Genomic DNA, 13,324 nt, shown 5'->3' with positions numbered 1-13,324 from the left:
TATCAGCTTAAGGAGATTTTGAGCTGAGACAATGGGGTTTTCTAAATATACAATCATGTCATCTGCAAACAGGGACAATTTGACTTCTTCTTTTCCTAACTGAATACCCTTGATTTCTTTCTCTTGCCTGATTGCCCTAGCCAGAACTTCCAACACTATGTTGAATAGGAGTGGTGAGAGAGGGCATCCCTGTCTTGTGCCAGTTTTCAAAGGTAATTTTTCCAGTTTTTGCCCATTCAGTTTGATATTGGCTGTGGGTTTGTCATAAATAGCTCTTATTATTTTGAGGTACGTTCCATGAATACCAAATTTACTGAGCGTTTTTAGCATGAAGGGCTGTTTCTAAATTTGCTGTCTGAGTGCTTTCTGGAAGTAAATGAGTTTGCATTTGCCTGCAGAGTTCTGGTAGAAGCAGGAATGCTGTGCAGAAATTTTTAGTGCATGTGGCCCATTTGACTATAAGAGGCAGAGGTGGATGAAGTTGCCTGATCTTCCATCAAGATCTTTCGGGGGAAACCGCATGCTGCACCTCTCAGCAAATTTAGACAGATATATGTCTACCGTGCTGGAAGCTCCAGAAGATGTGGCTTGCTTGTCTCCAAGACACAGAGGTGGGTAGTCCCCCACCATGACGTCTGAGTATTTCTTAGGGAAACAGAAGGCTTTGCCTTCTGGCTAAGTTCAAACAAAAGAAGGACCATTGGGCTGGAAGCACTAGCAAGTATTGCCCACCTGGCTACCAGTGGTCAGGGTTTACGGATTCACTGGCCCTGCCATTGGGGTGCTTCCTGGGACAACAGGAGGCTATACTCTCCAGCTGCGTTCAGGAAGAAGAGGGATCCCTGGGGTGGAAGTCTAACAGGCATTGCCTGCCTAGCTACAAGCAGCAGAGGTGGGCAGGTCACCCACCTGCCTCCCAGGTACTTCCCAGGAAAATAGGAGGTTGCTCTCTTGGCTGAGTTCAGACAGAAGTGGAACCACTAGGTCAGAAGCTCTAGAAAGAATTGCCTGCCCAGCTACCACTGGCAAGAGTGGGTGGGTCCACCTGCCCAGTGGTGCAGATGCTTCCTGGTACCTTTGTATTTATGTGTGCTTTTATGATGATGAATATTGTTCTTTTATTTCCATGTGTAGAAGTCCTTTGAGCATTTATTGTAGGTCTTGTCTAGTGGTAACAAATTCCCTTAGCATTTGTTCATCTGGGAAAGACTTTATTTCTCCTTCATTTATGAAGCTTAGTTTGGTGGGATATAAAATATTTGACTGGATTTTTTTTAAGAGGGCTAAAAATAGGACCTCAATTCCTTCTGTCTTGTAGAGTGTCTGCTAAGAAGTCTACTTTTAGTCTGATGAGATTTCCCTTATAGGTGGTTTAATGCATCTCTCTAGCTGCTTTTACTTTTTTTTTTTTTTCATGTTGACTTCAGATAGTCTCACGACTATATGCCTTGGTGATATTCTTGTTGTATGGTACCTTCCAGATAGTCTTTGAATTTCTCGTATCTGGATATCCACATCTCTAGTAAAATCAGAAAAATTTTCCTGAATTATTTCATCAAATATGTTTTGTAAATTTTTTACATTTTCTTCTCTCTCTGTAATGTCTATAAATGATAGATTTAGATGCTTTATATAATCTCAAATTTTTCAAAGTCTTCATTCATTTCCTTATTTTTAAAACATTTTTATCTGACTTGTCAGTCTAAAAGACTGGTCTTCATACACTGAAATTCTTTCATCTTCTTGGTCTCTTCTATTGCTAAAGTTTTCAAGAGTATTTTGAAATTATTTCAGTAATTTCTTTATTTCTAGAAGTCTTTGTTTTTTAATTTTAATACATTAATTTCATTTTTATTTCCTGAATTATTTGTATGATTTATTTGTGTTGGCTTTCAACTTTATTTTTGATCTTATTGAGCTTTCTTACAATCTATGTTTTAAATTTGCTGTTTGTAATTTAAGAATTTTCATTTTGGTTAAGAATAATTCATAGAGAGCTATTGTGATCCTTTGGCGTGTGAAAACACTGTGATTTTCTGCTGCTGGAGTTCTTGCACTGATTTCTTCTTATCTGAAGAAGCTGTCAGTTATTAGTTTTAAATTTTATATAATTTAGATGGGAAATTTTTATTTTTAATTATTTTCTCCCTTGAATGTCTGACTGTAATGTATATTGCGTATAGTTATTTGGCTTAATTTTTGTGTCCTTTCAGAGGACCACATCAGTGTATGGTTTTCTTGGTTATAGATTTTTTTTTGTGCCTTTCTTAATTGCTGTTTAATGTATAAACATATGAGACAACTCGGTATCTTTTGCAGTGCTGGGTGTTTGAAGGTTTCTGAAAGTTTATCATACCTTTGCTGTATGCCTTTTTGTCAGCATATTTTTTTTATTTGATGGTGCAGTTCAGTCTCCAGTGAAGTAGGTGAAGCTTTAGAGTAAAAAGCCAGCCAACCCTTGGTTACCCTGATCATGAGTGGAAGTACATGCCTTGACCAGGAAGGTGGAAGCAGTCTGTGATGTAATATGCTATGTAAAAAGAATCAGGGAGGGGATTGCACCAGCTACTTTTCCTGGGCAGGCAGAAAAAGGATCCACTTTCTTATTATTCCTCTGTCATGGCGGTTTCAACCTTCCATTTAAATACACACTGTTTTTTACTTCCAGGCTACAAAGGAATTGAGGTCCACAAAAAAGGCTTGTCAGGTAGCTACCGGCAAAATGGCCTTGAGGCAGAACCTCTTTCCGTAGTTGAAAGCAGACAGCTCCGTGGCTTGTCTGAACTATGTTGCAGGGATGAAGCCACTCTATGAGGGAAAGGGAGGTAAGTCCCACTCTTCATGTAAGCCCAGGAAGCAGCAGGCTCCCATTCAGCATAGGTAAAGCTGTCATGAATAGCACTGGAGAAGCTGTATCTGCACCCCCAGTGGGAAAAGCCTTTGCCATATCTGCAACAGTGAATAGAGGGAGCAGGAGAGGACTCCCTCTCTACGTCTATTCCCAGCCACTGGAGCTACCTATCCACTGGGGTGGAATAAAGCTCCTTAGTTCAGAGATCAACACTGTACCCATGCTTCCTGTGTCCCAGGGAGTGCATTAGCAGACTGTGGTCCCCTTTCTTCTACAGGCAGCTTGTACCACATGATGGATCTCCAGGAATCCTGCTGCTCCCTAGTGTCCCACTGGTCCCCTGTTGTTCCCAAATTTAGGATGGGTTCTTAAGTATGTTTGTGAGGAATCTGATAATACAATGACACAAGAGCTGAGATTACCTAGACAGGGTAGTGGCCAAAAATGGGTGCGTAACTAGTATGGTGCCTGTTGCCTTAATTGAGGTTTGAGGGAAGTGCACCCGCACAAGCTAGTCACCTGATGTTCTGTTTCCAGGAAGCTTCCAAATTAACACTAACAACATTGCATGAGTTTGTGAGGATGAGCTCAGAGGAGCTTTGTAGGGGTTCAGTCAGGATGGTGGGAAAAATTGTAAAATAAGCACAAACCTTCTTGGAAGGCCAGGTTTTTCACAAAAGCCTCAGGATAAAGTTATGGCTGAAGGCAGCCTAATCATCCTTGAGCTATAGCAAGGGTAATTAACATAGGAATGTAGAGGAGTCTATCTAAATAGCTTGTTTACTCATGTGTTCCTAAGACCAACCTTTGATAAACTGCAGGTGCATAATTGCTCTCTACTGGAGGGGTCAGTAACCAAGTTAATTACCCATAGGTGTGTTGACTCAAGCTTTTGTCAGTTAAATCTGTACTAACTAAATGTGAGCATTGCCATCTTAGAGAGGCTACAAACTCTCTTCGGCCCCTAGTGTTGGCAGCCGCCTGGCCTGTTCTTTAGCCGCCTGGCCTGTTCTTTCACTGAATATCAGTGTCTGAGTATGTGTCTCATCCATCATGCAGCTGGGGTCTGCAGCACAGACCCCCACAGGGCTCTTAAACAATTTAGAGGTTAACTGTCTCTCACAGGAGTGAAGGGATCAAAGAAATACCCCCATCTATCCTTTCCATGGAACTCCAAGTACCTTAGGGGTTATTCTCTGCCAGATTCTTGCTGCCTTCCTTTCCTGTGCCCAGTTGCTTTCTCTGAATTATCCAACAGATTTGTCACTCTTCCCTGATATTTCAACTTATCCTCATGACCATTGATCTGTAATTTTCACATGCTCTCTGAGGAGAATTGGCATCTGACATTGATATTCAGCCATCTTGAAAAAAATGCAATGCATTTTCAAAAAGTTTCAAAATCAAGTATATTTTAAAATATTGTATGTATGCTGAATTTCACCAACACATAAGACTTTGGACCTAATGGAGAATTAATATTGTCTTTAAAATACGTGGTAAAAAATTTTAATTATATACTAGGCCATAATGTAAATATAGAAAAATCTAAAAAACTAAAACTAAAACATATTCACAAATCACAAAACAATATAATAGTAAACAAAATAAAGCAATTTCCTAAAATAAATTCACCTAGAAATTAAAAACACACACACTGATATTAGTAAACCATTTGTAAGTTAATATAGACATCATCAAAAAATTATTATGCACCAAAATAAAAGCATTTATAAAAATCCTTTAGGAAAAGTACAGAAAAGTAAGCATGAACAATAACAGCTAAAAATGCCTTCATTAAGAAGACATACATTCAATTGAAAATAAACTACTCTTTTAAATCATGAATCTAGAAAAAGGGCAACAAAATAAACTAAAAATAAAATGACACAATTACTAAGGATAAATAGTAATTAACAATATAAGCAAAAACCTAAAGACTGAATTATAAAATATTAAGCTGTTTCTCTAATAAAATTATTATAAGAAGAAAGGAGGTAAAAAAGATGTCAATGATGAAAAAGTAAAATAGAACCTAAAGATACAGACTCAAAGATGTTTTTCAAAAAATAATTATGTACACAATTTCATAAACATTTATTTTAAAACCTAAAATAAATAAATTTTATAGCTGGGCATGGTGGCTCAAGCCTGTAATCCCAGCACTTTGGGAGGCCGAGATGGGTGGGTCACGAGGTCAGGAGATCAAGAACATCCTGGCTAACCAGGTGAAACCCCGTCTCTACTAAAAAATACAAAAAACTAGCTGGGCGAGGTGGCAGGCGCCTGTAGTCCCAGCTACTCGGGAGGCTGAGGCAGGAGAATGGCGTGAACCCAGGAGGCGGAGCTTGCAGTGAGCTAAGATCCGGCCACTGCACTCCAGCCTGGGCGACAGAGCGAGACTCCATCTCAAAAAATAAATAAATAAATAAATAAATAAATAAATTTTATAAAAAATATTAATTCCTAAATTTGGCTGAATTAGTAAACACTTAATATTCTTACAATTTTTAGAAAATTGCCAGAGTTTTTTTATAAAAGAGACAGAATAAGTATTACCAAACCTTTATTTTTATTTGTTATTTAAAAAAAAATTTTTTTTGAGATAACACCTTGCACTATCATCCTGGCTGGAGTGTAGTAGTGCAGTGGTGCGATCACAGCTCACTGCAGCCTCACCCTCCCTGGGCTCAGTTGATCCTCCTACCTCAGTCTTCTAAGTAGCTGGGACTACAGGCATATGCCACCATGCCCAGTTATGTTTTTTGTATTTGTTGTAGAGATGGGTTTTTGCCACGTTGTCCATTTTGGTCTCAAATTCCTGGGCTCAAGCAATCCACCTGCCTTGACCTCCTAAATTGCTAGAATTACAGGCATGAGCCACCATGCCCAACCCCAAACCTTTAAAGAAGAGACAATTCCCATCACATGTAAACTATTTCTGTACATATGAAAATATGTGAAGACACTAAACATATTTATTAGGCTAGAACAACCTTGACAACCAAACAAGATAAGGACAACATCAAAAAGGAAAATCATACATCTCAATTATGAACATAGATACAGACATTCCAAATAAAATTAGTAGTATAGAGAGTTCAACTGCATGCTACACAATAGTAATTCATGACCAAATAATGTTTTTACCAGGAAAGCATGGGTGAATCAACATTTAATTACTTTGTGTAATTTATTGCCTCACTATATTCACATGACCATCTCAATAGCAAAGGCAATTGCTAAATTTCAACACACCTTCATATTAAAACCCTTTACAAATTAAGACTAAAATTACATATATTTAACTTTTTAAATGGTATATATGTAATGGTTAAACAACTGTCACAGTTAATGGTAAGACATTTGCAGTATTGCTATTAGAATCAGATACAAAATAACATATCCACTAATATTCAATATTGGACTAAAAAGCTAAGCCAAACATGATAAGAAAATGATGATATACTCTTAGAAAGTTATAAAAAAATTCATTATTGGATACAATATCACTTTCTATGTTTTTTAAAAATAGTAAACTAAAATGCATTTAGAATTAATATAAGATTTCTAACTGGTAGCATGATACAAGATTAGCACAAATAAATCAATAGGACAACTGATTACTATCAGCAATATCTGATTGTTAAATAGAAATGACAACTCAGTCACATTAGCCTCAAAAATTACAACCTTTATAAAAATTAACATAACAATAAAGTAGTAAGAACTTCTGAGGAACAGCAACAACAACAAAAAGCCACCACCACCACCAACAAAAACATTTCATATGACATAATAGAAGAGTTTAGTTGGAGAAAGATACTATGTTCATCATGGATGATGGAAAGACCCATAGTCCGAAAACCTGACAAAACCCCATTAAAATTTTTAACATGGTATTCCATGGAATTAAGAAGCTGATTCTAAAGTTTATAGAAATATAAAGAAAAAACTGAGTTTTAACCTAGAAAAAAAGTGTTGATGAGGAAATAATGTGGTCCCTCTTCTGCAGCAGAATTCGAAGTGGATGAAGTTAAATAATGTAAATCAGTCTCAGAAAAATGATAATCACTTATTTAAACACCTCGGGGGGCGGAGCAAGATGGCCGAATAGGAACAGCTCCAGTCTCCAACTCCCAGCTCGAGCGACACAGAAGACCGGTGATTTCTGCATTTTCAACTGAGGTACTGGGTTCATCTCACTGGGGAGTGCCGGACGATTGGTGCTGGTCAGCTGCTGCAGCCCGACCAGCGAGAGCTGAAGCAGGGCGAGGAATTGCCTCACCTGGGAAGCCCAAGGGGGAAGGGAATCCCTTTTCCTAGCCAGGGGAACTGAGACACACAACACCTGGAAAATCGGGTAACTCCCACCCCAATACTGCGCTTTAAGCAAACAGGCACACCAGGAGATCATATCCCACACCTGGCTGGGAGGGTCCCACACCCACGGAGCCTCCCTCATTGCTAGCACAGCAGTCTGTGATCTACCGGCAAGGCAGCAGCGAGGCTGGCGGAGGGGCGCCTGCCATTGCTGAGGCTTAACTAGGTAAACAAAGCTGCTGGGAAGCTCGAACTGGGTGGAGCTCACAGCAGCTCAAGGAAACCTGCCTGTCTCTGTAGACTCCACCTCTGGGGACAGGGCAATAACAAACACAGCCGAAACCTCTGCAGATGCAAACGACTCTGTCTGACAGCTTTGAAGAGAGCAGTGGATCTCCCAACACGGAGGTTGAGATCTGAGAAGGGACAGACTCCCTGCTCAAGTGGGTCCCTGACCCCTGAGTAGCCTAACTGGGAGACATCCCCCACTAGGGGCAGTCTGACACCCCACACCTCACAGGGTGGAGTACACCCCTGAGAGGAAGCTTCCAAAGCAAGAATCAGACAGGTACACTCGCTGTTCAGAAATATTCTATCTTCTGCAGCCTCTGCTGCTGATACCCAGGCAAACAGGGTCTGGAGTGGACCTCAAGCAATCTCCAACCGACCTACAGCTGAGGGTCCTGACTGTTAGAAGGAAAACTATCAAACAGGAAGGATACCTACACCAAAACCCCATCAGTACATCACCATCATCAAAGACCAGAGGCAGATAAAACCACAAAAATGGGGAAAAAGCAGGGCAGAAAAGCTGGAAATTCAAAAAATAAGAGCGCATCTCCCCCGGCAAAGGAGCGCAGCTCATCGCCAGCAACAGATCAAAGCTGGACAGAGAATGACTTTGACGAGATGAGAGAAGAAGGCTTCAGTCCATCAAATTTCTCAGAGCTAAAGGAGGAATTACGTACCCAGCGCAAAGAAACTAAAAATCTTGAAAAAAAAAGTGGAAGAATTGATGGCTAGAGTAATTAATGCAGAGAAGGTCCTAAACGAAATGAAAGAGATGAAAACCATGACACGAGAAATACGTGACAAATGCACAAGCTTCAGTAACCGACTCAATCAACTGGAAGAAAGAGTATCAGCGATTGAGGATCAAATGAATGAAATGAAGCGAGAAGAGAAACCAAAAGAAAAAAGAAGAAAAAGAAATGAACAAAGCCTGCAAGAAGTATGGGATTATGTAAAAAGACCAAATCTACGTCTGATTGGGGTGCCTGAAAGTGAGAGGGAAAATGGAACCAAGTTGGAAAACACTCTTCAGGATATCATCCAGGAGAACTTCCCCAACCTAGTAGGACAGGACAACATTCAAATCCAGGAAATACACAGAACGCCACAAAGATACTCCTCGAGAAGAGCAACTCCAAGACACATAATTGCCAGATTCACCAAAGTTGAAATGAAGGAAAAAATGTTAAGGGCAGCCAGAGAGAAAGGTCGGGTTACCCACAAAGGGAAGCCCATCAGACTAACAGCAGATCTCTCGGCAGAAACTCTCCAAGCCAGAAGAGAGTGGGGGCCAATATTCAACATTCTTAAAGAAAAGAATTTTAAACCCAGAATTTCATATCCAGCCAAACTAAGTTTCATAAGTGAAGGAGAAATAAAATCCTTTACAGATAAGCAAATGCTTAGAGATTTTGTCACTACTAGGCCTGCCTTACAAGAGACCCTGAAGGAAGCACTAAACATGGAAAGGAAGAACCGGTACCAGCCATTGCAAAAACATGCCAAAATGTAAAGACCATCGAGGCTAGGAAGAAACTGCATCAACTAACGAGCAAAATAACCAGTTAATATCATAATGGCAGGATCAAGTTCACACATAACAATCTTAACCTTAAATGTAAATGGACTAAATGCTCCAATTAAAAGACACAGACTGGCAAACTGGATAAAGAGTCAAGACCCATCAGTCTGCTGTATTCAGGAGACCCATCTCACATGCAGAGACATACATAGGCTCAAAATAAAGGGATGGAGGAAGATTTACCAAGCAAATGGAGAACAAAAAAAAGCGGGGGTTGCAATACTAGTCTCTGATAAAACAGACTTTAAACCATCAAAGATCAAAAGAGACAAAGAAGGGCATTACATAATGGTAAAGGGATCAATTCAACAGGAAGAGCTAACTATCCTAAATATATATGCACCCAATACAGGAGCACCCAGATTCATAAAGCAAGTCCTTAGAGACTTACAAAGAGACTTAGACTCCCATACAATAATAATGGGAGACTTCAACACTCCACTGTCAACATTAGACAGATCAACGAGACAGAAAGTTAACAAGGATATCCAGGAATTGAACTCATCTCTGCAGCAAGCAGACCTAATAGACATCTATAGAACTCTCCACCCCAAATCAACAGAATATACATTCTTCTCAGCACCACATCGTACTTACTCCAAAATCGACCACGTAATTGGAAGTAAAGCACTCCTCAGCAAATGTACAAGAACAGAAATTATAACAAACTGTCTCTCAGACCACAGTGCAATCAAACTAGAACTCAGGACTAAGAAACTCAATCCAAACCGCTCAACTACATGGAAACTGAACAACCTGCTCCTGAATGACTACTGGGTACATAACGAAATGAAGGCAGAAATAAAGATGTTCTTTGAAACCAATGAGAACAAAGATACAACATACCAGAATCTCTGGGACACATTTAAAGCAGTGTGTAGAGGGAAATTTATAGCACTAAATGCCCACAAGAGAAAGCAGGAAAGATCTAAAATTGACACTCTAACATCGCAATTAAAAGAACTAGAGAAGCAAGAGCAAACACATTCGAAAGCTAGCAGAAGGCAAGAAATAACTAAGATCAGAGCAGAACTGAAGGAGATAGAGACACAAAAAATTCTCCAAAAAATCAATGAATCCAGGAGTTGGTTTTTTGAAAAGATCAACAAAATTGACAGACCGCTAGCAAGACTAATAAAGAAGAAAAGAGAGAAGAATCAAATCGATGGAATTAAAAATGATAAAGGGGATATCACCACCGACCCCACAGAAATACAAACTACCATCAGAGAATACTATAAACACCTCTACGCAAATAAACTGGAAAATCTAGAAGAAATGGATAATTTCCTGGACACTTACACTCTTCCAAGACTAAACCAGGAAGAAGTTGAATCCCTGAATAGACCAATAGTAGGCTCTGAAACTGAGGCAATAATTAATAGCCTACCAACCAAAAAAAGTCCAGGACCAGATGGATTCACAGCTGAATTCTACCAGAGGTACAAGGAGGAGTTGGTACCATTCCTTCTGAAACTATTCCAATCAATAGAAAAAGAGGGAATCCTCCCTAACTCATTTTATGAGGCCAACATCATCCTGATACCAAAGCCTGGCAGAGACACAACAAAAAAAGAGAATTTTAGACCAATATCCCTGATGAACATCGATGCAAAAATCCTCAATAAAATACTGGCAAACCGGATTCAGCAACACATCAAAAAGCTTATCCACCATGATCAAGTGGGCTTCATCCCTGGGATGCAAGGCTGGTTCAACATTCACAAATCAATAAACATAATCCAGCATATAAACAGAACCAAAGACAAGAACCACATGATTATCTCAATAGATGCAGAAAAGGCTTTTGACAAAATTCAACAGCCCTTCATGCTAAAAACGCTCAATAAATTCGGTATTGATGGAACGTACCTCAAAATATTAGAGCTATTTATGACAAACCCACAGCCAATATCATACTGAATGGGCAAAAACTGGAAACATTCCCTTTGAAAACTGGCACAAGACAGGAATGCCCTCTCTCACCACTCCTATTCAACATAGTGTTGGAAGTTCTGGCTAGGGCAATCAGGCAAGAGAAAGAAATCAAGGTATTCAGTTAGGAAAAGAAGAAGTCAAATTGTCCCTGTTTGCAGATGACATGATTGTATATTTAGAAAACCCCATTGTCTCAGCCCAAAATCTCCTTAAGCTGATAAGCAACTTCAGCAAAGTCTCAGGATACAAAATTAATGTGCAAAAATCACAAGCATTCTTATACACCAGTAACAGACAAACACAGAGCCAAATCAGGAATGAACTTGCATTCACAATTGCTTCAAAGAGAATAAAATACCTAGGAATCCAACTTACAAGGGATGTGAAGGACCTCTTCAAGGAGAACTACAAACCACTGCTCAGTGAAATAAAAGAGGACACAAACAAATGGAAGAACATACCATGCTCATGGATAGGAAGAATCAATATCGTGAAAATGGCCATACTGCCCAAGGTAATTTATAGATTCAATGCCATCCCCATCAAGCTACCAATGAGTTTCTTCACAGAATTGGAAAAAACTGCTTTAAAGTTCATATGGAACCAAAAAAGAGCCCGCATCTCCAAGACAATCCTAAGTCAAAAGAACAAAGCTGGAGGCATCACGCTACCTGACTTCAAACTATACTACAAGGCTACAGTAACCAAAACAGCATGGTACTGGTACCACAACAGAGAGATAGACCAATGGAACGGAACAGAGTCCTCAGAAATAATACCACACATCTACAGCCATCTGATCTTTGACAAACCTGAGAGAAACAAGAAATGGGGAAAGGATTCCCTATTTAATAAATGGTGCTGGGAAAATTGGCTAGCCATAAGTAGAAAGTTGAAACTGGATCCTTTCCTTACTCCTTATACAAAAATTAATTCAAGATGCATTAGAGACTTAAATGTTAGACCTAATACCATAAAAATCCTAGAGGAAAACCTAGGTAGTACCATTCAGGACATAGGCATGGGCAAAGACTTCATGTCTAAAACACCAAAAGCAACGGCAGCAAAAGCCAAAATTGACAAATGGGATCTCATTAAACTAAAGAGCTTCTGCACAGCAAAAGAAACTACCATCAGAGTGAACAGGCAACCTACAGAATGGGAGAATATTTTTGCCATCTACTCATCTGACAAAGGGCTAATATCCAGAACCTACAAAGAACTCAAACAAATTTACAAGAAAAAAACAAACAACCCCATCAAAAAGTGGGCAAAGGATATGAACAGACATTTCTCAAAAGAAGACATTCATACAGCCAACAGACACATGAAAAAATGCTCATCATCACTGGCCATCAGAGAAATGCAAATCAAAACCACAATGAGATACCATCTCACACCAGTTAGAATGGCGATCATTAAAAAGTCAGGAAACAACAGGTGCTGGAGAGGATGTGGAGAAATAGGAACACTTTTACACTGTTGGTGGGATTGTAAACTAGTTCAACCATTATGGAAAACAGTATGGCGATTCCTCAAGGATCTAGAACTAGATGTACCATATGACCCAGCCATCCCATTACTGGGTATATACCCAAAGGATTATAAATTATGCTGCTATAAAGACACATGCACACGTATGTTTATTGCGGCACTATTCACAATAGCAAAGACTTGGAATCAACCCAAATGTCCATCAGTGACAGATTGGATTAAGAATATGTGGCACATATACACCATGGAATACTATGCAGCCATCAAAAAGGATGAGTTTGTGTCCTTTGTAGGGACATGGATGCAGCTGGAAACCATCATTCTTAGCAAACTATCACAAGAACAGAAAACCAAACACCGCATGTTCTCACTCATAGGTGGGAACTGAACAATGAGATCACTTGGACTCAGGAAGCGGAACATCACACTCAGGGGCCTATCATGGGGAGGGGGGAGGGGGGAGGGATTTCATTGGGAGTTATACCTGATATAAATGACGAGTTGATGGGTGCAGCACAGCAACATGGCACAAGTATACATATGTAACCAACCTGCACGTTATGCACATGTACCCTACAACTTAAAGTATAATAATAATAAATAAATTAAAAAAAAAATAAAACAAATTAAATATAGCCCATCACTACATGACTGTGGAAAGTGAAATTTTCTTAATGAAATATTTAAAGGTATACTGTAATGATTATAGTACAATGTTTAAAACATGTTGATATACAATAAAATATTTTAAACTAAAAAAAAAAAAAAAAAAAAAAAAAACCTCACTGTCAGTATCTTGGGTTATACTGAAACAGTTCTACTACCTAATTAGATGACTCCTAATA

This window comes from Macaca mulatta, chromosome X (genome assembly GCF_049350105.2).
Source record: "Macaca mulatta isolate MMU2019108-1 chromosome X, T2T-MMU8v2.0, whole genome shotgun sequence".
Taxonomy (NCBI): Eukaryota; Metazoa; Chordata; class Mammalia; order Primates; family Cercopithecidae; genus Macaca; species Macaca mulatta.
Note: the sequence above shows the minus strand (reverse complement) of the source record.